Source organism: Nomascus leucogenys, chromosome 8, assembly GCF_006542625.1.
Source record: "Nomascus leucogenys isolate Asia chromosome 8, Asia_NLE_v1, whole genome shotgun sequence".
NCBI lineage: Eukaryota > Metazoa > Chordata > Mammalia > Primates > Hylobatidae > Nomascus > Nomascus leucogenys.
The window spans coordinates 19,375,025-19,402,652 of NC_044388.1; the positions used below are offsets into that span (position 1 = coordinate 19,375,025).

At 38.9% G+C, this 27,628-nt stretch overlaps 1 protein-coding gene across 1 annotated transcript in view; it reads right to left on the reverse strand.

Annotated features, from left to right (window-relative positions):
• Positions 1-27,628, reverse strand: part of NEK11 (NIMA related kinase 11) — a 324,686-nt gene that overhangs the window by 33,067 nt on the left and 263,991 nt on the right. The window lies entirely within an intron of this gene.

Genomic DNA, 27,628 nt, shown 5'->3' on the forward strand with positions numbered 1-27,628 from the left:
GTTAAGAGTGAATTTTAAAATCTGCATTTCATTTGGTGAGTTTCAACAAGGACTCTTTCCTTGACCAAACCTTAATCATGTTCCTCTGAGGCCTCTTCTTGACTAGGCCTGGTCCTGGCCTGCAGAGCCCAGCTCAGCAAGAATCCCCCAACCCTTGATACCTAACCAAATCCTCTTAGTAATTTCCCATCCACTGACCCCTTCGCCATGCCCATTGGCCATAAATCCCCAGCTGTCCCTGCTGCAACCAGAGTCAAGATTAATCTCTCCCCTGCTGCAATAGTCTTGAATAAAGCCTTCCTTGCCTGTTTAATTATGTTTCATGCTTTTCTTCTTCAACAGATTCACCTCCCAATACCAAACTGTCACTGAGTCCTTCATCCCAAACTGCCTGTAATTAGGATGGCCATGTGTAGCCGTTTACTGAGACAGTCCCAGTGCATGCCTGACACAGGAGCACAATTACCAATGGCTGCCCAATCTACTCTCAAAAGTGCCTTGGTTTGCACAATAAGTTGTCTTCACACACATGAGGTGTGAAATTTACTGGCTAGAGACACTCATTAAGAAGAGGACTTTAAAAATGGTGCTACAGCAATATACACAGAACAAGAGAGCAAATTCATGAAACTAGAACATTCCCTTTTTCATAGTGCCTCCAGAGGCATAGTTACATTTGATTTGTATCATATTCTATCCAAGTTAAGTGTTTCACCATAAATAAAAATTGATTTTCACAAATTTCTCATTCAAACATATTCATACAATGCCTTTATTATGCCTCTCCTTTGGCAACTACAAATGGGTTTATTATAGAACACTGGCCGGAAATGTGACATGCATTCCAGAAAGAGAGGAAGATGGGGGAAGGAGGCAGGTAGAGAGGAGATAGAAAGAGACCAGGACGGCCAATGTGGTACAGGCTTCAGGAAAAACAGCTGAGATTGGGGAATCGATACCTCATTTTACAGAAATTGTATTAAATGACTGAAATGAATTTGCAAAACAATAATTGAGGCTGACACCTGCTCTTGACAGAAGGGATGAATCAAGACTGAGCTGTGCTTTAGCACCTGCTGTGGGGAGAAGGAAGAACAAGAGGGGAACTGCTAAGCTTTTCGCCTAGAAATGCTGAGTTTTTTAATTGCTTTCTGAAGCCAAAAGAGAAAATTCCTCATTAAGGTGGGGTTTGCTGAGTAATTTTTGAGCAATGGTTTGTTTGTTTGTCCTAGCTACTTCCACGTATTTGAAAACATTTGCAAGAGGCCCTTATTCTGCAGAGCTTTCTTAGGTCTGATGGAATGAGATGAGAATAACAACTGCACACTCAGTGAGTAGGATCTCAGGCATGGGCTTTCAGACATAAGATGTGATGCAGGGGAGAGGGGAACAAGTTAGATCACATAATCTCCAAAGTTTCCTCTAACTGGAAAGTCTAAGGTTATGCCATTCAGTGGACTCTCTACATGGGTTTGTTAATCCCATTTTACAGAAGGAAAGATTCAAACAAGGAGAGAGCAAGGACACTGAAGGGGAGCGGGGGCCTCTTCATCAGTGCTCAGTATGTGACCCACAGGGTCAGACTGACAATTTAGAAAAGAGGAGCCAAGGCCATCACAAGGATGCTCCACTGAAGCCTCAAGGAAATGTGATCCCACCAGCAGCATTGCATCACATGTGAGCTGCTTAGGCATGCAGAATCTCTCACCCCTCCTCAGACCTACTGATCACAATCTGCATTTAACGAGACCCCAAGTTCTTCATATACATATTAGAGTTCGAGAAACACAGGCTCTGGCTTGCATTTCTCTGATGATTAGTGATGTTAAGCAGTGATTACACTTATAGTAGCAAGACTCTAGAAAGTAAATTACAACTATGAACTAGCTTTTTAAAAAATATAATTTCAACCTTATTTTAGATTCGGGGGGATGCATACATGTGCAGGTTTGTTACATGGGTATATTGTATATTTTGTGATGCTGAGGTTTGGGATATGAATGACCCCATCACCCAGATAGCAAGCATAGTACTCAGCAGTTTTTCAACCCTTTCCCCTTCTCTCCCTCCCTCCTCTAGTAGTCTTCAGTGTCTATAAGTGACAACATGTGGTATTTGGTTTCTGTTCCTACAATAATTTGCTTAGAATAATGGTCTCCAGCTGCATCCATGTTGCTGCAAAGGACATGACTGCATTCTTTTTTATGGCTGCAGCATATTCCATGGTGTATATGTACCACATTTTCTTTATCCAGTACCCCATTGATGAGCACCTAGGTTGATTCCATGTCTTTGCTATTGTGAATAGTGCTGCGATGAACATACATGTGCATGTGTCTTTTTGTTTGAACACTTTGTTTTCTTTTAGATATATACCCAGTAATGGGATTGCTAGGTCAAATGGTATTCCTGTTTTAAATTCTTTAAGAAATCTCCAAGCTGCTTTCCACAGTGGCTGAACTAATTTACATTCCCACCAGCAGCGTATAAACCTTCCCTTTTCTCTGCAGCCTCACTAGCATCTGTTGTTTTCTGATTTTTTGGTAATAGCCATTCTGACTGATGTGAGATGGTATCTCATTGTGGTTTTGATTTCCATTTCTCTGATATTTAGTGATGTTGAGCATGTTTTCATGTTTCTTGGCCACTTGTATGTCTTCTTTTCAGAGGTGTCCATGTCTTTCCCATTTTTTAAATGGGGTTATTTGGGTTTTTGCTTGTTTAATTATTTAAGTTCCTTAAAGATTCTGGATACTAGAGCTTTTTTACATAGTTTGCAAATATTTTCTCCCATTCTGTAGGTTGTCTGTTTACTCTGTTGATAGTTTCTTTTGCTGTGCAGAAGCTTTTTCATTTAATTAGGTTCCACTTGTCAATTTTTGCTTGTGTTGGAATTGCTTTTGAGAACTTATTCGTATATTATTTCCCAAGGCTGATGTCCAGAATGGTGTTTCCTAGGTTTTCTTCTAGAATTCTTACAGTTTGAGGTCTTACATTTAAATCTTTAATCCATCTTTAGTTAATTTTTATATATGGTAAAAGGTAGGGATCCTGTTTTATTCTTCTGCATATGGCGAGCCAGCTATCCCAGCACGATTTATTGAATAGGGAGTCCTTTCCCTATTGCTTATTTTTGGAAGAGTTTGTCAAAGATTAGATGGCTGTAGGTGTGAGGCTTATTTCTGGGTTCTCTATTCTGTTCCATTGGTCTATGTGTCTGCTTTTGTAACAGTAGCATGCTGTTTTTGTTACTGTAGCCTTATAGTACAGTTTGAAGCCGGGTAATGTGATGCCTTCAGCTTTGTTCTTTTTGCTTAGGATTGCTTTGGCTATTTTTTAGTTCAATGTGAATTTTATAATAGTTTTTTCCTAATTTTGTGAAAAAATTATGTTGGTCATTTGATAGGAATAGCACCGAATCTGTAGATTGCTTTGGGTAATATTGCCATTTTAATAATATTGATTCTCCCAATTCATGAATATGGAATGTTTTTGTATTTGTTTGTGTCATCTATGATTTCTTAGCAGTGTTTTGTATTTCTCTTTGTAGAGATATTTCACCTCCTCTGTTAGATATATTCCCAGGTATTTTGTTTTTTGTCTGGCTGTTGTAAATGGGATTGCCTTATGAACTAGCACTGACATAGAATTCTGACATTCTCATAGGATCAGGCCAGCTTTCTAAGCTGGGAGGCATTGTTTCCCATACAGCATCCTCTACTGAAATACTAAGCTTTCTTTTTTACAATATGAGTTTAAATCTGGTAAAGGTACTGTAGAAGGAGTCACCATCAATTTCAGGCTACAGCTGTCTTTCCTTCTCTCTCTCTCCTTCCTCTTCCCCATCTCTGGAGGACAGATTTGCATTAATAATAGTTTTGATTTTTAACACATTGTTAGTATTAATCAGTCTACTGTTCTATGTCTTAAGAGGAGAACACCAGCCTTGCATGAGATGGAGATTATGAATCACAGTTTGTTTGGTAGTTTGCTGGATATCCTTGTCCACATTTACTCCTGACTTCTAATTCTGCATTGGCTAGAATTTTCTTTGCTTAACTAAGCAGGAAACCATTTTCTCTTTAATTTGGGTACTACTACATTCTAATTTTATTTTACTGATGATCTGACTAGAAAGTGACAACCAGGCATAAACCTGTGTTAATAATTTAATTTTTCTTTTATTTTCTTTGTATCTGGGGAAGGTATTATAGAAATTATTTGTTGTAAAACAGTTTTGATAAGATCTGACATATGGGCAATCCTGGGGAAGAAACAAAAAGAATTAAATCACAGGTTTTATGTTGAGCTATATGGAATTGCCATTTTTACAGGTTCAAAACAAGTCAAATATGGGTAATTTCATATAGTTCAGATTAATTAGAATAGTTTAGAATTTCTTGACTTAAGAGATATTGAGAAAATAGAAAGTGCTATTTGTGGAGGCTGCATTGTTTATTTTACTTGGAGACTTGTTTTTATGAAATTAAAAAAAAATTTTTTCAGAGGCTAGATAACCATCTTTGTATTCTAAGCCACCATAAAGAATAGTGTGTTAGAAAGTAAGGTTCAGTTATAGATTCAGGATGAATGTATGTGTCCTTGAAGGAGATTTATTTTTTGCATGTGTGAAAGAAAGATATAAATGGTACTAAACTTTGACACCAAAAACTAGGGCAAGTTTCTTTTCTACTTCCTTGTCACAGTCAGGTAAACTCTGATAGGAGTAAGAAGAGAAGATATTTCCCCTACAGACCCACCACCAAGTTACCACCACTCTAGTTGGAAGGTGGGAGAGTATTTGAATATTTCAAAGCAAAGTAGTCCCTTTTTGGTTAATTATTACAATTATACTATAAGCATGCTGAGTTTCCATGGCACTCTGGGCATAATTCTATGACATCCTGAACTGCATCACAGTATAATTGTGTGTTTCAATGTCTGTTTTTCCCATACCAGCCCAATATCACACTTTGAGTAGTAAAGTAGGAATCATGCTTATTTGTAATGATGTGCCTAGTGAGTGCCAAGGGAGCTTAGCACACAGTAGGCATTAATAACTATTTTCTTTCAAATGTAAACGTTTGTTAAATAAATGACTTTTAATAACAAGTCACATTAGAAAAAATTGAAGATTATATTAAAAATCTTTGTGGAGTATGGAAATCAATTTGGCAATAAGTAAGAATCCTGTGAACTAGTAATTATAATAAAAGGTCACATCTATGAACTAGTAATTGCAAGATATTTATCTTAGTCTGAAATTTGAAAATAGCATTAGGTAAAAAAAAGTTTATGTCAACATTATATATGAGTTATAAAACTGAAAACAACCCAAAAATCCAAGAGTACAATATTATATTATAGAGAAATTAATGATGTTTTCGGAATATTTAATAACATTGGAAAATGCTCAAGAAAGGTGGGTCAAAAATAAAAAATGATATTAATGTCCTGTTTACATTAGTTCAATTAGCATTACATCACAAGAATGTCCTAAGTTATTCAAATTTCTACCAAAATAGTTTTTGTAGTGGCTATAGAATATTCCATTGGATATAAACATTATAAATTATCAACTGTTTTGTAAATATATATATATACACACATGTACACACACGTACTAAACAGTGACATACGGATGAGATCATATTATGCCTACTGTTCTGCATCTTCCTTTTCTCGGTTAACAATATACTTTAGAGAGCTCACCACACAAGTGTGTGCAGATCTTTCTCACTTCTTTTTAATGCCAGGATAGTATGCCTTTGCAGAGATATATGTTGATTTTCCAAAACAACTCTTATTGATACTTTTAGGCTATTTATAGCTTTTTGTTATTAAAAAATTCTGTAAGTATATACCTTTGATATATGTTTTTGTGCATTTATACAAGTATTTATATAGCATAAATTCTGAAATTCGCTGAATTAAAGAGAATTTTCACTTAAAAAATTTGAACAGACATTGCCAAATTGCTCTCCAAATTATCACACGAATTAACATTCTCTTCTGTATGAAAGTAACTGCTTCCTTTTAAAATGGAAATAATGAATGGGATATATTTGTGTTTATGTATTTGTTTGGGATTGAAATAAAGCTCAAGAACTCCAATGATACTATGGCACAACTAAAGTAGGTTTTGCTCCCTCCTTCCCTATCTCCTTCCCACCTCTTCTTCCTCTTCATCTTCCTTCAATTTTTCTTTCCTTACTTCCCTCTTTCCCCTCTTCCTCCTTTCTTTCCCATCATTCTACCTTATTATTTTATCTAATGGGAGAAGAGATAGAGGAAAAATTAGACTGAAGGACAGTGAAGAATCTGAAGAAAGCAGGAAATGGGCGTAAGTTGGAAGCAGACTGTTGGGAATACATGGAAATCTGCAGAGTGGAGCAAGTCAGACATACTGAGGACAGTTTGGATACGATTTTCTCATCTGGGGAACTTGTTTAACAATGCAGAGGTCTGCAGTAGGGCCTAAGATACTGCATTTCTTTCTCTCTTTCCCTCCCCCTCCCCCTCCCCCTCCCCCTCCTCCCTCTCCCCCCTCCCCCTCCCCCTCCCCCTCCCCCTCCTCCCCCTCCCCCTCCTCCCCCTCCCCCTCCTCCCCCTCCCCCTCCCCGTCTTCCCCCTCCCCCTCCTCCCCCTCCCCCTCCCTCTCCTCCCCCTCCCCCTCCTCCTCCTCCTCCTCCTCCTCGTCCTCCTTCTCCTCCTCCTCCTCCTCCTCCTTCTCCTCCTCCTCCTCTTTCTCCTCCTCCTCTTTCTCCTCCTCCTCCTCCTCCTTCTCCTCCTCCTCCTCCTTCTCCTTCTTCTTGGGTGGGGGTAGAGACAGGGGTTTCACTATGTCGCCTAAGGGTTCCACTGTGTCACCCAGACTGGTCTTGAATTCCTGGCCCCAAGCAATTCTCCCATCTCAGCCTCCCAAAGTGCTAGGATTACAAGCATGAGACACCACAGCTGGTCAGATTCTGCATTTCTAATGGGACCTCCAGTGATACTGTGGCTCCTCATCTGGGACCACACTTTGAGGAACAGCAACTAGTTGCCATAAATTACAGGCAGGAGTGTTCCTAATCAGTGGTAAGGACTGCGATCATCACTATTTACAGCCAAGGATGCCTCCTGGAAATGTAACAAGGGGATGAAAGCAATGAGCGGGAGCAGTGTATCACTACTGCTTCACCCATCAGTTGCAACCTGTGCTGAAACCAGCACCAGGACCAAACAGCTGCTGCACTCATACCAATGCTTTGTTTTTCACTCTGGCAGGAACCCTTATTGAGGAATCAGGTCAAATTTTATTCGTTTCATCTCTAAAGCTCTGTCACAGAGTCCTTCAACATTTCCTTGATCAGTCCTGAGGGTGCCCACAAACTGCAGCTGGTAGGATGGAAGCCCCACCCCATTATTTTCTATATTGGATGAGAAGAACAAAAAGGAAATTATTGCCTAAAGGCCCAGCATTAAAATAGTTTGAGTCTAAGCTTGAAAGCATCTCAACTTCCATTTGAAATTTTAAGCCATTTTTAAGCTCCTCTATAAACTCTCCATGCTCCACTGAAATAGTTTTTGAAGTATTACATTCCAGCAAAGTTGGGATTGTTCGTGTATGCTTTGGAACCAGGTGCTTTTATATTTAATTCTTCCTGTGTAATAGTTTCTTTACCATCAGTTTTTGCAAATCAAGGAAAGTACAAATGCTAACTTCAAAAAACTCACAAGCCGAAGTTGAGAGGAATATTGTCTACCTCTCTGATCTAAGCCAGACAGTGTTGGATGCTGGCATGCCTAGGTTTTCCCTCTCTCAGTTTCCATCTAAGGACAGGATGACATAAAGATACTGTTTTTAAAGTATCAACAAGAAAAGCAAAAACAAAGAAAGAAAAACAAAAAAGCAAAAATAGAATCAAAATACAGGCAGGAGCTCAGGCTTGGAGCCTTAAGAAAACTAGTTAATGCATATATTCTCGTTTACAAAATATAATCAAAAGGACAACACTCAGAATAGCACAGGTCTTAAGAACTTTGTCACCCAGTGGAGCTGTTAAATGTACCTTCTGTGTCATGCCTAGGATGATGGCACTTGCATTTGAGAAATAGGTTCAATGTGAGTAAAACTGTGTGTTTCTCCAAAACTGGGGAGGGGAACAGACATGCAGGGTTAGCTTTATGAGTGACAGATACAAATTAAGGACACACAAGAAAAGTTTCTAATATGGCAGTATTCACTTTAGATTTTTCTCTAATTAAAGATAATTTTAAAATATAGTGATTAGCAATTAGGTTGTTTTATGCTTGATTCATGCTTTTATTTGAAATAAAAAGTTCTATTTAAGTAGAAAATAAGATTGGCATAATGTTTCTTTCCTTTTTCAGAAAATTAGGCTGTTTGAATCATATGTTTATGGTAACCACAGAACTACTGTCTGTCTACCTGGTGTATGAAACAAAACAAATAGCCTTTTGAGAATTTTCTTTGTATATCCATATATAGAAAGCCATAAAAATATTTATGCCTTTGTACTGATAACTAAAAAAATAGAAGCATGCCATCAATAATATACTGGATAAAGAAAATGTGGTAAATATATACCATGGAATACTATGCAGCCATAAGAAGGAATGAAATCATGTCCTTTGCAGGGACATGAATGGAGTTGGAAGCCATTATCCTCAGCAAACTAACACAGGAACAGAAAACCAAATACCACATGTTCTCACTTACAAGTGGAAGCTGAATAATGAGAATACATGGACACAAGAGTGGAACAACACACACTGGGGCCTGTCAGGGGCTGGTGGGGGAGGGATGGCATCAGGAAAAATAACTAATAGATGCTGGGCTTAATACCTGGATGATGGGATGATCTGTGCAGCAAACCACCATGGCACATGTTTACCTACGTAACAAACCTGCACGTCCTGCACATGTACCCCAGAACTTAAAAGTTGAAGAGGAAAAAAAAAAGCATGGCAAAATATAGAAACAACCTGTGTTTACTGATGGATGAATACACACACACACACACACACACACACACACACAGGAATATTATTCAGCTTTAAAAAGAGGAGATCCTACCACTTGTGACAGCGTGGATGAACTTAGAGGACATTGTGCTAAGTGAAATAATCCAGACACAGAAAGAAAAATACTGCATGATCGGAATCTAAAAAAAGAAAATAGATTGCATACAGCACGTGGAAACAGAGAATAGAATGGTGGCTGTTGGGGGAAGGGATTAAATGGGAAGATGTAAGTCAAAGCGTACACAGTTGCAGATGAATAGTCTAAAGATGTAATATACAACATGAAGACTAGAGTCAGAAATATTGTATTGTATACTGGTAATTTGCCAAGATAGTATATTTTAGGTACTTTTATTACATACACACAAACGATATGAGATGATGGATATGTTAAGTTGCTTGACTACAGTAATTGCTTCACTATGTATGTGTATATCAAGGTACATATATCAAAACATCATGTTGTGTACCTTAAATATGTACAATAAAAAAGTGAAATAAAAATAAAATAAGCTCCTCAGCAATTTCCATCCCTTAAGATAATTTATAAGTTATTTGTTTGTTGCTTTTTAAAATATTTAACTTGAAGCTTGTTTGTCTGCTATATTTGGCATTGAATAATGAGCAAATAAGGTAATAAAATATGTTTTAAAAACATGAGTATGGGAGCTTAGAAAGGCTTGTCCCAGGATAACTGAAGTCAAGGCTGTTTTCCACCTAGGACGCTGAAGGAATTGCTCAAGTTTCATGGTGAAGCAAGAAACACAGAAGCATGATATGCTCCAAGAATGTTTCTGGTGTGTGGTGGGCAGGCAAGTTGTGCCAGTTTTTCAGCTATTATCTCAGCTCCAAGCCCCGTCTTCTGTACTCCGCCTTGTGATGTTGAGCCCAAGGCCCTGCCAACCCTATTATAGCTTTCCAGTTGCTTCCTACCAGGTAGGCTCTGCCAATAGGAGGTGCTAAAGAGAGACTGGAAAGCTGGAAGAGAAAAAGACTTATCCTACAGTTTTTTTTTTTTTTTGAGACGGAGTCTCGCTCTGTCGCCCAGGCTGGAGTGCAGTGGCGCAATCTCGGCTCACTGCAAGCTCCGCCTTCAGGGTTCACGCCATTCTCCTGCCTCAGCCTCTCTGAGTAGCTGGGACTACAGGTGTCCGCCACCACACCTGGCTAATTTTTTGTATTTTTAGTAGAGACAGGGTTTCACCGTGGTCTCAATCTCCTGACCTCGTGATCCGCCCGCCTCGGCCTCCCAAAATGCTGGGATTACAAGCGTGAGCCACCGCGCTCGGCCTATCCTACAGTTTCTGTGAATGTCATGATGGACAAGTTGAGAATGGCTGGGTAGGATTCCTTTTCAATATATAACATTCTTAAGCATAGAGGATTTTCTCAAAAGATTTGTTGTGTAATTTGGTATTAAATCAGCTACAGGTGGAACAGCCTGGTCCTTGTGTGGAACATCAGAAATGAGCACAAGAGAACACAGTATTCTTGATGGTTGTTCCATGAGTTTCCACCTCCAGCTCCTGCTGTCGATGCTGTAACAGCACGGAAGATAAACAGAGTGACGTGGTGCAAAATTGTGGTTACAGTATTCTACAGCTTCCTTAATGCAAGACACACACACACACACACACACACACACACACACATATACACAGTTTTTCTCCATGGATAAATTGGAAGAAAGCAATGAGATATTTCTGGAGAAGAATCTGGAGATTATCAATCAGAATACTGGGTATAGTTAAACAAAGAGAATTAGATGTCATTACAAGAATAAATGCCAGCATTGTTGAGTTGGCAGCTGACACTTACTTCCCAATATATTGGACTGAAAAGTAAATATACCTTAACTTGAAAACCTTTTAAATGAGTTTTAAAAATTGCCAATTCATTTATTGTTAGGAAAACGCACAATGTTGAAATGCTACTTGGTTCATATGTAAACCTGTGGGGCAAAACTGTTATCCCGACTTCACACTAAAATGCTACTGTTGTAAGAGCAGTGTTGTAAAAGTCCCCTTCTTGACAATTCCTAAGATTGTTTTGTTTGTATTGGTTTAAAACAGCAAAATTGTGCATGGAGACATGGTAATATGGACATTTTCAGATGTGTTCCTCTGTCTATAACATAGTGAGGACTGTGAAAACTTCCTATGTCTTACTTTTCAGAAGAAGATATATGTGTGGCCAACAAACATATGAAAAAAAACTCAAGATCATGGATCATTAGAGAAATGCAAATCAAAACTATCATGAGATAGCATCTCACACCAGTCAGAATGGCTGTGATTATAAAGTCAAAAAATAACAGATCCTGGCGAGGTTGCAGAGAAAAGAGAACACTTAATGCTGGTGGGAGGTAAATTAGTTTAACCATTGTGGAAAGCACTGTGGAGATTCCTCAAAAAGCTAAAATAGAACTACCATTCGACCCAGTGATCCCATTACTGGTTATGTAACCAAAGGAATATAAATCATTCTATCATAAAGATACATGCATGTGTATATTCACTGCAGCACCATTTACAATAGCAAAGACATGGAATCAACCTCAATGCCGATCAATGGTAGACTGGATAAAGAAAATGTGGTACATATACACCATGGAATACTATGCAGCTGTAAAAAATGAGATCATGTCCTTTGCAGCAATATAGATGGAGCTGGAGGCCATAATCCTTAGCGAACTAACACAGGAACAGAAAACCAAATGTCACATGTTCTCACTTATAAGTGGAAGCTAAATGATGAGAACACATGGACCCAAAGAGGGGAACAACAGACACTGGGGCCTACTAGAAGGTGGAGGGTGGCAAGAGGAAGAGGAGTGGAAAAAATACCTACTATTGGGTAGTAGGCTTAGTACCTGGGTGATGAAATAATCTACACAACAAACCCCCCTGACACGAGTTTACCTATATAACAAAGCTGCACATGTACCCCTGAACTAAAAAAAAGTTTTTAAAAAAACTTAGGTCTTGTCTACTTCCCTTACCTCTAATTTTTAGCCTTCCTATTTGAACTATTCTGAAACAGGTGCTTATGAGCATCTTAGGGGTTCTGAAACTTGGCTGAATCACCCTCGGCCCTATTCTAAATTAGAAGGGATCTACTTGAGTTTGTGCTGTTTGTTACAGATGTAGAAGGTACAATTATGAGGCTGAGTTGACTGACCATTCAATAAATATTAAGTGTCTTCTAAAGAAACAGATTCAGGCTATGAATAGATTCCTCAGAGGAAGGAGCCCTGGAGCCCACACTCACCCTGGTACCCACACTATACATAAATTGCCTGGACTAGTTCTCAGGAAATTTGGATTCTAGGTCTTCTCTGTACATATGTTGAAGCTTAGAAGATACTTGTTTCATCTGTAAAATGGGCTCATGTCTACAATGATTATCCCACACTCACTCCCCCATTGCCCCAAGGTCATGGCTTTCCATGAGTCCATTATGCTAATCACTTAATATGTTATCTAATTATTTCAACCCTGGAAAGCAGGCATTGTTATCCACATTTTACAGATGACTAAATTAAACCCTGAAGAGGTAAAGCAACCTGCCCAAGATCATAAAATTGTTTAGTGGCAAGAAAAATCAGAGTCCAAGTCTCCCTGACTTAAAGAAGCATGCTTCTAACATCTCAGGGCAATCACACATCCTCATCCAACTCCACCCTTCCCCATTTTGGCTTTACATGCCCTCTCTTGGACAATTAAAATGTTATGGACAAAACCCATGTCTTCTTGGGTGACTGTGGCCTGGTTGCCTTCCGAGCTTTTCTATATATACCTGGTAACTATAGCAGGTTCTAACATTTTCCTAAGATACGTTACCCAACCGGTTATTTCAAATCAAAAATCAGTTCAAATATCTCTAGACTTTGTGGGCTTCCATTGAATTTTTCAGCAGCTCTCTGAAACAATAGACAGTGGTTTACAATTTTTGCTAAATCTTTATCTTCTCTGGGATGTTTATCACTAGATTTTACTGATTTGCATACAACAAATATTTGCAAGAACTACACTCTTCAAACATACTCCTTTCAGTGCTGCTCTCAAGTCTCACTTCCAAGTGGCAAACGCTAGCTGCCTCGGTGCACTCTGTAATACTTCTGCTCTTCCACAATCATCCATGTTTTTAACATTATTCACTCAGCAATATTAAGCCAACACCACAGAATACAACAAGATGCTTCTATTTGCTTTGTTGCATTTAATTCAAGGTTCATAATAAACCAATGAGAGTTTGCAACATTAATGATCTTTTACATTTAATGGAGCAGGAAGAGGAAGCCCGGAAAACTTAGGCAATTTGCCCAAAGCTACAGGACTAGTAAGTCACAGAGGTGATTTAAAAGTCTTGGGCTTTCTTGTGTGGGGTTGAGGGGGGTGAACAAAGGTTGGTTAATGGATACAAACATACAGGTAGACAGAGTAAGTTCTGATGACAGCAGAGTAGCGTGACTACAGTTAACCACAATGTATTGTATATTTCAAAATAGCTACAAAAGAGGACTTGAAATGTTCCCAACACATAGAAATGATAAATGCTGGAGGTCATGGATATCCTAAATACCCTGACTTATTACACACTCAATGCAGGTAACAAAATATCACATGTATCCCATAAATATGTACAAATATCATGCATTGGTTTAAAAACTTTTTGAAAAAAAGTCCAGGGCTTCTAAATCTCCCAAAGCTGATATAATTCTGTACATATTTACTTAAGCAAAGGATGAGGGATCCCAGGAACCCCACTAATCCACAGGGGAGTTATGAGAGGGGAAAACAGCTATCAGGGTCAATAGATATTTCCTTCTCTCCTAACCATGGCTTAAGAAGGAGGTCTATGATGCTCATGCTGTGGGGCTAGAAGCAATTACTAGCCTGCATATTTACAGACATCCCATCAAGGGTATTGACAACAGCAGCTTAAAAAATGAAACACCTTCATTTTAGGGCACAGTCTGGGTGATGCAAACTGCCTAAGGTGCTGCATTAATGTTGCTGTGTGACTCCTGTCTCTTCCTGCACTTGTCATTCTTCTGTGCAGATACACACTATATTTTTTTTCTGCAGATGTTTTAGAAGCAGCCAAGAAACACATCTCCCTGCAGCTGACACTCAAAAGGTGTGAATACCAGCACCTCTGACATCGCTTTTCACTTTAAAGTTTGAAAGTATATTTGTCATGTATAAAGTAAAAGTAAGAAACAAAGAAGAAAAATTGAGATGCAAGGGATTTTTAAAATAAAAATCTTTAGAAGATAATAGCTAAGTCATTCATCAGTGAAGTTGTCTACAAAATCTCTCCCATCTAATCCTGAAGATTAGTCTTTGAGGTCTACGAGGTATCTCCTATAATCACCTCGTATTAATCATCACATTAAAACCCAGTTCCTCACTGGAGCCTTGCATCTTGTCCAGAGAAAACAAACCTATGGGCACCTGAAAACTGTCCCTAGAACCCATTTTTCTTAAGCCTAATCACAATCCATTTAGGATAACCAAAGATCTGAATTATCATAAATTAGTGAGCAAACTTTTGGAGACTCAAGGGTACAATAGAGAATAAATACTTTTTATGACCTCATATTTCATTCATTCATCTATTCACTCACCCAACAGCTATTTATTGAGCACTGAACTTTGTGCTGGGGAATTGGCAATGACCCATTGAATCCTGTCTAAATCATTTGTCTTTTTTTCCAATAGACAAAATGTAATAAGGAAATCATGTAATCATATCTACAGGTTGTTTTTTTTTTTTGAAACATGGTCTCATTCTCTCACCCAGGCTGGAGTGCAGTGGCATGATCATAGCTTACTGCAGCTTCACTCTCTCAGGCTCAACCGATCCTCCTGCCTCAGCCTCCTGAGTAGCTGGGACTACAGGCATGTGCCACCAAGCTTGATTAATTGATGTTTTTAATTTTTAGTAAGAATGACTCTTTCTATGTTGTATAGGTTGATCTCAAGCTCCTGAGCTCAAGTGCCTTTTAAAATAAAGTGTTTTACCCTCTTATTTCTGAACAAAAGGGTAGTTTTATTTATAGAATTCTTCAGGCTGTGTGGCAAAAGACCCACTTCCTTAATTTACTCAACATCCATTCTTCCACTTCGGCAGACAATATTGTCAAAAAAAAAAATAGAAAGCATTTTTCTTGTACTCAGATGTTCCAGTTCATAAAGAATCTCGGTGTAATTTTGAGAGGTAATGAAACATCACTGTTTGGGACTTGTGTTTAATGAGAACATCTTCCTGAGCTACTGCAAGTAGGAGGAGAGGAGGGAGTTTTAAGACATCTATGCTTCTGACAGGAGAAGATCCATTTTACCCTGGATTTCAACTAGGAAATGACTCTATGCCAATAATTACTTTTTTTAACAATCCAAATAATAATGCCAGAGCCCAGCTTATGTTGCTTTGTTTCTTCCCCCAGAGATTCCATTAGGAAAAAGTATGTGTCAATGAATTTTAAAATGCCTTTCCCAGGACCACAGCAGGTAGAACACTTACACAGATAACAAGAATCCCAAAGTTAGAGAGTGATACAGGCCAAACAGCAGAAAGCATTCTGGGGGAATTAAGTAACACCAAGCATTTCACCTAGTGCGTTAGAGCAGGGGTCCCCAACCCTTAGGCCGTGGACCAGTACCAGTCCATGGCCTGTTAGGAACTGGGCCACACAGCAGGAGGTGAGCAGCAGGTGAGCGAGCATTACCACCTGAGCTCTGCCCCCTGTCAGACCAGTGGCAGCATTAGATTCTCATAGGAACACAAACTCTGTGGTGAACTGCATATGCGAGGGATCTAAGTTGCGTGCTCCTTATGAGATTCTAACTAATGCCTGATGGTCTGAGATAGAACAGTTTCATCCCGAAACCATCCCCACCTCATCCTTGGAAAAACTGTCTTCCACAAAACTAGTCCCTGGTGTCAAAAAAGTCAGGGACAGCTGCGTTAGATGATGCACAGGTTATAGAAATCATCCAGTGGCAATTACACTTAAATTGAATCTTAAGAATCCTCAGCAGGTGCGTGTATAAACTTTTGCAAATTATAAAAGGACCCTGTTACAAAGAATAGATTATCCTAGTTCAGAATAGAATGGGACATGCAGAAGACCATCAGCAAAATGTGTACCATACAAGGAAGAGAAAAATGTAGACCAGATGGGAGAAGTCATACAGTGAGAGGATAATTCCCAATTCTTAAAGACAGGGGTGTAAATTTATTGTGCTCACTTACTCTTGTCCTCTGCCCCCATTCACTTAGCCATCAGAATTTGTTTTTATATATGCTTGCATTCATAAATTATTCTCATGCCAGAGTGTAAAGTTGATTACACACAACAAATCCTTGAGCTGCTTTAGACAATTCTGAGTTAAGAACTGTTTTATTAGATTAAGACTTTCTTGACTATTATGGATAAGATTCTACTGCATAAAGAATGGGCAAACCAACCCAGCAGAACCCCTTACTAAAGACTCATGAGGCTCCATATTGAGTTACTAATAGATGCTATTCTGCATCTTGCCTTTCTTAGAATATCAATAATAGTAATTGTGCTTTAACACTCCTTGATTAAGAGGTGACCATAAAAGTAGAAAGTCAAAACACAGTTAATTAATGCATGACAGTAGAGAAGCATACTCATCAAATCAGCCAAGGGCATTCCTGTCATTTATTCCTCTGAGAATTTAAATCAAAAACTGCCTTCAGTTTTTTTTCCTTCTTCAAGGGTCACATATTTTTAATTTTAAAAAGTGAGAAGCAAACATTTAATTTTAATTAAAACCAACAGATTATAAATTCTCTAGGTACTTGAAATTTTACCACTGAATAGAGTTAGACCCTTGGAAGGCTACATAGTTTAGTTCATTATAGAACAGCTTTTTGTCACCAAAGAAACCACCTTTATAAAATTCCACTGCACTTCATGCAGAACTATTGAAGATATTGCTGTGCTCAATATGCTCTATATAAAACATCACATGATAAGCTCTGCCTTCCCTGAAGAACTGGCAGCACATTTGCACTCTTGATCATGAGAGCTAGGAATTGTATCATGTTTTCCCTTTTTGACCTGGCTTCCTGGAAGCTAAAACTATATATTCACACAGCAACTATGGTCAGCACATTGACTTCCTCACCTTCCCTTTGATCTTCACTTTCTATAGATATTACTTTATTATTAGCCTTACTATATATTGCATTTGATATAAAAGGTGATTAAATAAATGTCTCTCAGATAACTCTGATGAGTTAAGCCCTGCTCAGCAAAATGTGCTATACATATGCATCAACTGGCAACTTGATTTTCAAATCCTTTTGACACAGAGTCCGGGAACAAATATATTTTCAAATGAAATAGACTTTCAGTCTCTCAAAGGCAAAGACTATTCTATTTCCCTCTCCACTTTATAGCAGTAAGCACTATTCTCTGCAAACAGCAGTGGCTCAGTAAAGGATACTGAAGGCAACAAGAGTTAACACTTGTTTATTGAGGGTTTGGTTTATATTTCTTGAAAGTTGATATAACGTGGGAGGCTATTTTTAATCCCAAAATAGGAGGTACAGGATACGAAGATAGGTGGAGGACTTCTAGTTTCTCATTTTCCATGAAAGTAACTTAGAAGGCATCACTCCCTCCTAGTAAGTAAAAGGCTGAATGGAGTTTTAAAAAAATCAACAACTCTTTTAGGATCCATTAAAGAGGTGAGGACACAGGGCAAACCTCTGCCCCCAAGATTGGAGACACAGGCAGGCAAATCCATGGAGTCATGGCTTACCAGAGGAAACTCACAAGTAGAAACCATTGCGGGGACCAGTGCTGGGGTAGGAAAACATGAACTGTAATTGATGAATTCCTGGAGGCTCAGTGGGGACAAATCAGAAAGTTAAACACTCCAGGGAAACCCAGTTATACAGCGTCCCCATAATTGTGTGAGATATACCTCCAGGAGCTTGACTATGTTATCCCAGTAAATATGGGAGAAACAGCCCTCCATACTTCCAGTAGGGGGAAAAGAGAAGGAACCATTTTGAAATATGTCAGTGCACTCTGTTCTTCTTAGCAAGCCTTGCTCTTAGGAGAAATTAGTTAACCAGAGCCTAATCCACTAATCAGAGCCTAACTGGCCCAGGTGAAAGAAAATGTCCAACTCCAGTTAGTTCTAGCCTTCCATGTGGAAGAAGAAAAATACCCAGCTCTAGCCCACTCAACATGAGAAAAGGGAAATATCCAACTATAGCCCACTTTAGCCATCTTGCCCCTGAGAAACTGAGAACAGAGAAAGGCTTGCAAAGTTCACAGCCAGAGGCACAGACACATTAAAAAACAGAGAACTTATTCCTAGGAGTGTAGAATGCTTCTCCTCCCCCTACACTTACTGCAACATTACTAAAGGCCTATTTACAGCAGAGTTTTTACTCAGTGTAACATGTTTGGTTATCAAAACAAAAATTATAAGACATATTAAAAGGTAAAAAACACACTTTGAAGAGACAAAGTGCCAGAACAAGACATGGCAGGGATGCTGAAATTATCAGACTGGGAATTTAAAACAACTATGATTATGCTAAGGCCTCTAATGGATAAAGTAGACAGCATGTGTATGAAAAGATGGGCAACATAAGCAGAAATCTTAGGATTTCTTAAATCCTAAGAAAGAACCAAATTTCATAAGAAATCTTAGGATTTCTTAAATCCTAAGAAAGAACAAAAAAGAAATGCTAGAGATAAAAAATGAGGGCCCAAGCCAAAATGGCTGTCTAGACACAGCCAAGAGGAACATATCCCATCAAGAGAGGGGGACATTGGGAAGACTGGGACACTCCAAGCAGATCTTTGGAGAGAAGGCATTGAGAGTGGATAGAGGGAGGACCCAGACGCTTAGCTGTAAGGGGAAGAAGCTGGGAGCCCTGCATGGGGCTGTCAAGAACCAAGACTCATTCCTAGCCCCAGTGACTCTGAGAAAGGGTGAGTTGAACAGGTGAGGAATGGCCCACTCCTGCCATGAACCTCTGGAATCCTAGCAGCCGAAGACCCCAAGATCCCCAAGGACACTTCAGCTGGCAGGGAGAACTGTTTAGAGCGGTGGACAGGGTGAGATTCCAGCCTGTGCAGACCCCAGAGGGTTTGGTGTAGGAACATCTGCAGTGGAGCCAGGGACAAGGCAAGCCAACTCCCCAAGGCTCACCATGCTCCTTTAGGAGACTTTAACCTTAGGGAGACTGTTGGACCTAGGCAGAGCAGGGCAATCTTGCCTGTGGAATGGGGCCAGTCCAATATGAGCACTCCTATGTCTGCTGGCTTCTCGTGGGGCCCCACCCTCACCATGCCTGCTAGCAGTGCAGCCTCGGATGCCCAACCAGGATATTTCCCGGGGGCCCTCATCATAGCTCTTTCACCAGCAGGCCATAGTTGACTGTTGGAGAGAGCTCCAGCAGACCTGCCCATGCCAAAACACACCAGCTCACCTGAAGCTTCCCTTCGCCGTTTTGTCCGCACGCACTCACCAATGACCTTCTTACCATTGTTTTGCTGCCACGCATGTGTAGACAGACCTTCCCTCCCTCCCCCGCCAGTGCACACACCATAGCACTGCTTCCGCTGGTGTGAGGCGCACCCCACTGCCCCCTCCACCGATGTGGGGGCACCCCACCATGCTGCCATCACAAATGCATGCACAGATGTTGGAAATCCCTCCCCTGCTGCCACCAGCACAAGCACACACACAAATGCCAGCAACCCCATCCCTGCTTGCGCCCCACCCAGCCATGCCACCACTGCCACCAGCACGAGTGGGTGCAGGAATGCCATCACTCCATTCCCAATGGTGCTCCACCCCAGCTGACACATGTATACCCCACGACTCTGTCTCAGCTGCTGGCATGTGCGCATGAACATAGATCCCACTGCCATTGCCCCAACAGAACTCTTTGGCCAGCACCAACTATTGGCATGTTGTGGCTAGCAGACTGCGAACACCTCAACCCCCCGAGTGCAGCAGGTTCCTAACCTCAAGAGTCCAGAGAACAAAGCTCTGGGACTGGTACCAGCCTCTAGAGTTAGAGCACACAGCTCAGCTTATTCCATAAACAAAGCCAGATGCCTGAACCCACCCTGTACCACAATCAAACTCCCAAGGGCATCAAAGAAGATAAAAGCAAAAAGCCCATCCACAAGAAAGCAACTTCAAAGACTGAAGGAACATCAGCCCACAAATATGAGAAAGAACCAGCACAAGAACTCTGGCAACTCAAAAAGTCAGAGTGTCTTCTTACCTCCAAATAACTGCACAAGTTCCCCAGCAATGATTCTTAACTTGGCTGAAATGACAGACGTAGAATTCAGAATATGGATAGAAAAGATTATTGAGATTCAGGAGAAAGTCAAAACCCAATCCAAGAAATCTAAGGAATACAATAAAACAATACAGGAACTGAAATATGAAATGGCCATTTTAAGAAAGGACCAAACTGATCTGATAGAGCTGAAAAACTCACTTCCAGAATTTCATAATACAATTGCAAATAGTAATACCAGAATAGACCAAGCTGTGGAAAAAATTTCAAAGCTCAAATGCTGGTTCTCCAAATTAACTCAGACAAAAATAAAGAAAAAAGGATAAAAACGAATGAACCTCAAAAAATATGGAATTATGTAAAGAGACCAAATCTATGACTCACTGGTATATGTGAAAGAGAGGGAGAGAAAGCAAGAATTATGTAAAGAGACCAAATCTATGACTCACTGGCATCTCTTAAAGAGAGGGAGAGAAAGCAAGCAATTTGGAACATATATTTCAGGATATTGTCTATAAAAATTTTCCCCACCTTGCTAGAGAGGCCAATATTCAAAATCAGGAAGTGCAGAGAACCCTTGTGAGATACTGTACAAAGATGAACATCCCCAAGACACAGTCATCAGATTCTCCAAGGTCAAAATGAAAGAAAAAATGCTAAAGGCAGCTAGACAGAAGGTCACCTACAAAGGGAACCCCATCAGTCTAATAGCAGACCTCTCAACAGAAACTCTACAAGCCAGAAGACATAGGGGGCCTATATCCAGCATTTTTAAAGAAACAAAATTCCAATCAAGAATTTCATACCCAGCCAACCAAGCTTCATAAACAAAAAAACAAAAACATAACGACAACAAAAAAAACCTTAAGATCCTTTTAAGACAAGCAAATTCTAATGAAATTCATTACCATCAGACCCACCTTACAAAAGGTCCTTTAGGGAGTGCTAAATATGAAAAAGAAAGACAGTTACCAACTACCACAAAAGCACACTTAAATACATAGACCGTTGACACTATAAAACAACTACACAATCAAGTCTGTATAATAACCCCAACTAATAACATGATGACAGGATCAAGTCCACACATATCAATGTTAACCTCGAAGGTAAACAGACGAAATGCCACAATTAAAAGGCACTGTGTCCAGTTGGATAAAGAAGCAAGGCCCAACTATATGCTGTCTTCAAAAGACCCATCTCACATGCAATGGCACGCATAGGCTCAAAGTAAAGGGACTGAGAAAAATCTACCACGAAAATGGAAAACAGGAAAAAGCAGGGGCACTATTCTAATTTCAGACCAAACAGACTTTATACCAACAATAATCAAAAAAGACAAAGAAGGGCACTACATAATGGTAAAGGGTTAAATTCAACAAGAAGACCTAACTATCCTAAATATATACGCACCCAACACAGAAGCACCACGTTCTGAGAGACCTACGAAGAGACTTAGATAACCACACAATAATAATGAGAGACTTCAACACCCCACTGACAGTATCAGACAGAGCACCGAGGCAGAAAACAGATATTCAGGACTTGAACTTGACATTTGACCAAAAGGACCCGCCAGACAGACTCTCCACCCCAAACAACAGAATATACATTCTTCTCATTGCCACATGGCACATACTCTAAAATCAAACATACAGTCAGCCACAACACAATTCTCAGCAAATTGAAAAACAATCGAAATCATACCAACCAAGCTCTCAGTCCACAGCACAATAAAAACAGAAATCTCTAAGGAGATCTCTAAAAACCATATAAGTACATGAAAATTAAACAGTCTTCTCCTGAATGACTTTTGGGTAAGCAATGCAATTAAGTTAGACATCAAGAAATTCTTTGAAACTAATGAGAACAAAGATACAACATACCAGAATCTCTGGGACATAGCTAAAGTAGTGTTAAGAGGAAAGTTTACAATGCTAGATGCTCACATCAAAAAGTTAGATCTCGAATTAACAACCTAACATCACAACTACAAGAACTAGAAAAATAAGAAGCAAACCAACCCCAAAGCTGAAGACAAGAACTAACCAAAATCAGAGCTGAACTGAATGAAACTGAGATGTGAGAAACCTCCAAAAGATTAATGAATTCAGGAGTTGGTTTTTTAAAAGAATAAACAAGACTGATACACCACTAGCTAGAATAATAAAGAAAAAAATGAGAAGACCCACATAAACACAATTAGAAATAACAAATCGGACATTACCACCAACCCCATAGAAATAAAAAAAAAATCCTCAGAGACTACTACAAACATATCTATGTACACAAACTGAAAAACCTGGAAGAAACTGATACATTCCTGGAAACCTACAACCTCCCAACATTGAACCAGGAAGAAAATGAACTCTTGAAAACAGACCAATAATGAGGTCCAAAACTGAATCAGTGATAAAAAGCCTACCAACAACAAAAAGTCCCATACCAGCTGAGATTCACAGCTGAATTCTTCCAGATGTATAAAGAAGACCTGGTACCATTCCTGTGGAAACTATTCCAAAAAATTAAGGAGGAGGGACTCCTCCCTAACTCACTCTATGAGGCCAGCATCATCCTGATACCAAAATATGGCAGAGACAGAACTATACCCTGATGAACATAGATGCAAAAATCCTCAATAAAATGCTAGCAAACCAAATCCAGCAGCACATCAAAAAGCTAAACCACCATGATCAAGTAGGCTTTATTACTGGGATGCAAGGTTGGTTCAACATACACAAATCAATAAATGTGATTCATCAAAGAAACAGAACTAGAAACAAAAACCACACGATCGTCTCAATAGATGAAGAAAAGGTTTTTGATAAAATTCAACATATTTTCATGTTAAAAACCCTCCACAACAAACTAGGCATGGAACGAACATATCTCAAAATAATGAGGCATCTCTGACAAACCCACAGCCAACATCATACTGAACAAAAAAAAAGCTGTAGCATTCCCCTTGAGAAACAGAACAAGACAAGGATGCCCATTCTCACCACTTCTATTCAAGAAAGTACTGTAAGTCCTAGTCAGGGCAATCAAGAAAGACAAAGAAATAAAAGGCATCCAAATAGGTGAAGAAATCAAACTATCTGTTTGTAGACAATATGAGTCTATACCTAGAAAACCCTACAGTTTCTGTTCAAAAGTTCCTAAATCTGATAAATGACCTCAGCAAAGCTTCAGCCTACAAAATCAATGTACAAAAATCAGTAGCATTTCTATAAACCATCAATGTCCAAGCTGAGGGCCAAATCAAGAATGCAATCTCTTTTGCAATAGCCACAAAAAGAACAAAACACCTGGGAATATAGTTAACCAGGGAGTGAAAATTCTGTACAGTGAGAATTACAAAACATTGCTCAAAGAAATCAGAGATTACACAAACAAATAGAAAAATCTTTCATACTCATGATTAGGAAGAACCAATATTGTTAAAATAGTCATACTACCCACAGCAATTTACACATTCAATGCTATTTCTATCAAACTAATAATGACATTCTTCACAGTATTACAAAAAACTATTTTAAAATTTATATGAACCTTAAATAGAGCCCTAATAGCCAAGGCAATCTTAAGCAAAAGGGCAAAGTTAGAGGCATCACATCACCTGACTTCAAACTATATCACAAGGATACCATAACCAAAACAGTATGTACTGGTACAAAAAAACAGACACATAGAACAATGGAACAGAACAGAGAGCCCAGGAATGAAGTCACACACCTACAACCATCTGATCTTGGACAAAGTTGACAAAAACAAGCAGTGGGGAAAGACTTCCTACTCAATAAATGGTGTTGGGATAACTGGCCAGCCATATGCAGAAGATTGAAACTGGACCCCTTCCTTACACCATATACAAAAATCAACTCAAGATGGATTAAAGACTTAAATGTAAAACCTAAAACAATAAAAATCCTGGAAGGTAATCTAGGAAATACCATTCTGCACATAGGCCTTGGCAAAGATTTAATGATGAAGATGACAAAAGGAATTGCAATAAAAACAAAAATTGACAAATGAAACTTAAAGAGCTTCTGCACATCAAAAGAAAATGTCAATAGAGTAAGCAAACAGCCTGCAGAATGGGAGAAAATATTTAGAAACTATACATCTGACAAGGTCTAATATCCAGAATCTATAAGGAACTTAAACAAATCAGCAAGCAAAAAACCAACAACCCCATTAAAAAGTGTACAAAGGATATGAACAGATACTTCTTAAAAGAAGACATACACATGTGGCCAATGAACACATGAAAAATGCACAATATCACTAATCCTCAGAGAAATGCATATTAAAACCACAATGAGATACCATTTCCCACTGGTCACAATGGCTATTATTAAAAAGTCAGAAAATAACAGATGCTGAAGAGGATGCAGAGAAAAGGGAATGCTTATACACTGCCAGTGGGAATGTAAATTAGTTCAGCTATTTTGGAAACCAGCTTGATAATTTCTCAAATAACTTAAAAATAGAACTACCAATCATCCTAGCAATTCCATTATTGGGTATGTATCCAAAAGAATCGAAATCATTCTATGATAAAGACAAGTGCAACACATACGTTCATTGCAGCACTATTCACAAAAGCAAAGACATAGAAACAACCTAAATATTTATCAGTGGTAGACTAGATAAAGAAAACGTAGTATATGGAATACTATACAGTCATAAAAAGAATGAGATCATATCCTTTGCAGCAACATGGATGGAGCTGGAGGCCGTTATCCTAAGCAAGCTAACACAGGAATAGAAAACCAAATGCTGTATGTTCTCACTTATAAGTGGAAGCTAAACATTGAGTATACATGAACACAAAGAAGGGAACAACAGACACTGGGGCCTCCTGAGAGGTAGACAGTGGGAGGAGGGTAAGGATCAAAAACTACTTATCAAGGGCCAGGCATGGTGGCTCATGCCTGTAATCGCAGCACTTTTGGGAGGCCAAGGCAGGTGGATCACTTGAGGCCAGGAGTTCGAGACTAGCCTGGACATCATGGTAAAACCCTGTCTTTACTAAAAATATTACTGTGGTGGCACACACCTGTAATCCCAGCTACTCAGGAGGCTAAGGCATGAGAATCACTTGAAACCAGGAGGCGGAGGTTGCAATGAGCCGAGATGGCACCACTGTACTTCAGCCTGGGCGATAGAGTGAGGCTCTGTTTCAAACATAAAGAAAAACAAAAGCCACCTATAAATTAAATGCTTATCACCTGGGTGATGAAATAATCTTACATCACACCCTTGCTACACACAATTTATCTGTATAACAAACCTGCACATGTAGTCCTAAGCCTAAAATAAAAGTGTAAAGAAATACTGTAACAAACAAAGAATGCCTTTGATGGGCTTATTAGTAGCTGCAAAATGGCTGAGGAAAAAATCTCTGAGCTTGAGGATATCTTAATAGAAACTTCCAAAACCTGAAAAACAGAACACAGACTGAAAAAGAAAAAGAAGAGAATATCTAAGGATTATGACACTACTACATATATACATAGATGTATGAAAAATACTAGAGGGAGAACAGAGAGAAAAGAAGAAATATTTAAAACAATAATGCCTGAGAATGTCCTCAAATTGATGTCAGAGAACAACCCATAGATCCAGGAAGCTTAGAGATCACTAAGTAGGATAAACACCAAAAAGAAACACCACCACCATTACCACCACCACCACGGCATATTATTTTCAAACTACAGAAAATCAAAGGTAAAGAAAAAATCCTGAAAGAAGCCAGAGCAGGGAAAACCATTTTGCCTATATAGGAACAAAGATAAGAACTACATTAGACTTCTCAGAAATCATCCAAGTAAAATGAAAGTTGTGTGAAATACGTAAAGTTATAAGAGAAAATCCCACCAACCTAGAATTTTGTACCTTGAGAAATTATCCTTCAAAAGTAAGGGAGAAATAAAGACTTTCTCAGACAAGGGAATCTGTTGCTAGCAGACCTGCCTTGCAAGAAATGTTAAACAAAGGAAAATAACACAGGTCAGAAACTCAGGTCTACATAAAGAAAGATCACTGAAGAAAGAATCAATGAAGGTAGGTTTTACAAACTTTTATTTTTCTTAATCTAACAGACAACCTGTTCTAATAATAATAGTAAAAATGTATTCAATGATGTATGCTTATGCATGCGTGTGTGTATATATATTTTCTTACATATGTTTATATACAAATAGAGTGATGGTAATTATAGAAGGGATGGAGGAGAGAATTAGGATTATTTTGTTATTATAAGGTACCCACATTACCTATGAAGTGGTATAATGCTGTTTGAAAGCAGACTTGGGCCAGGCATGGTGGCTCATGCCTGTAACCCCAGCAATTTGGGAGGCCAACACAAGTGAATGGCTTGAGCTCAGGAGTTCAAGACCAGGTTGAACATCATGGTGAAACCCCAACTCTACAAAAAATACAAAAATTAGCCAGATGTGGTGGCACTCACCTTTGGTCACAACTACTCAGGGGGACTGAGTTAGGAGGATCACTTGAGCCCAGGAGGTCAGGGCTGCAGTGAACTGAAATTGCAGCACTCCACTCCAGCTCAGCAACAGATGAGATCCTTTCTCAAAAAATTTAAATTTAATTTAAAAAGGAAAGTAAACTTGGATTAGTTGTAAACGTATACTGCCAATTCTAGGGCAACCACTAAAAAAAGTATAACTGATATACTAGAAAGGAGAGATAAGGGAATCTGCTCAATTAAAACCATAAAAAGAAATCAATAGCATACTGGTTAAAAATAGATGGTGTATCCATAATATAGAGTATTTTGCAACAGTTAAATAAAATGGGGCAGATATATTAACTTTATGTAAAAGGCAATCTATTGTTTTTAGAACCAAATTGGCCTTAAAAATTGTTTAATGCAAAAAAATTACACATAACAAAATTACAGCCTCACAATATGATGTGCACTCATTTCTAACTTTTCCTTCATGATTCGCATGATAACGTACTACAGGTTGAGTATCCCTAATCCAAAAATCCAAAATTTAAAATGCTCAAAAATCTGACACTTTTTGAGCACCACCATGAAGTTCAAAAGAAATACTCATTGGAGCATTTCAAATTTCAGGTTTTCAAATTAGGGATGCTGAACCAAATATTCCCAAATCCAGAAAAAAGAAATCCCAAATCTGAAACACTTCTGGTCCTAAGCATTTCAGATAAGGGATACTCAACCTGTACTGACTATTCAAATCAGCCTTAAAAATCTTTATTTGCCCTCTTTAAAAAAAAA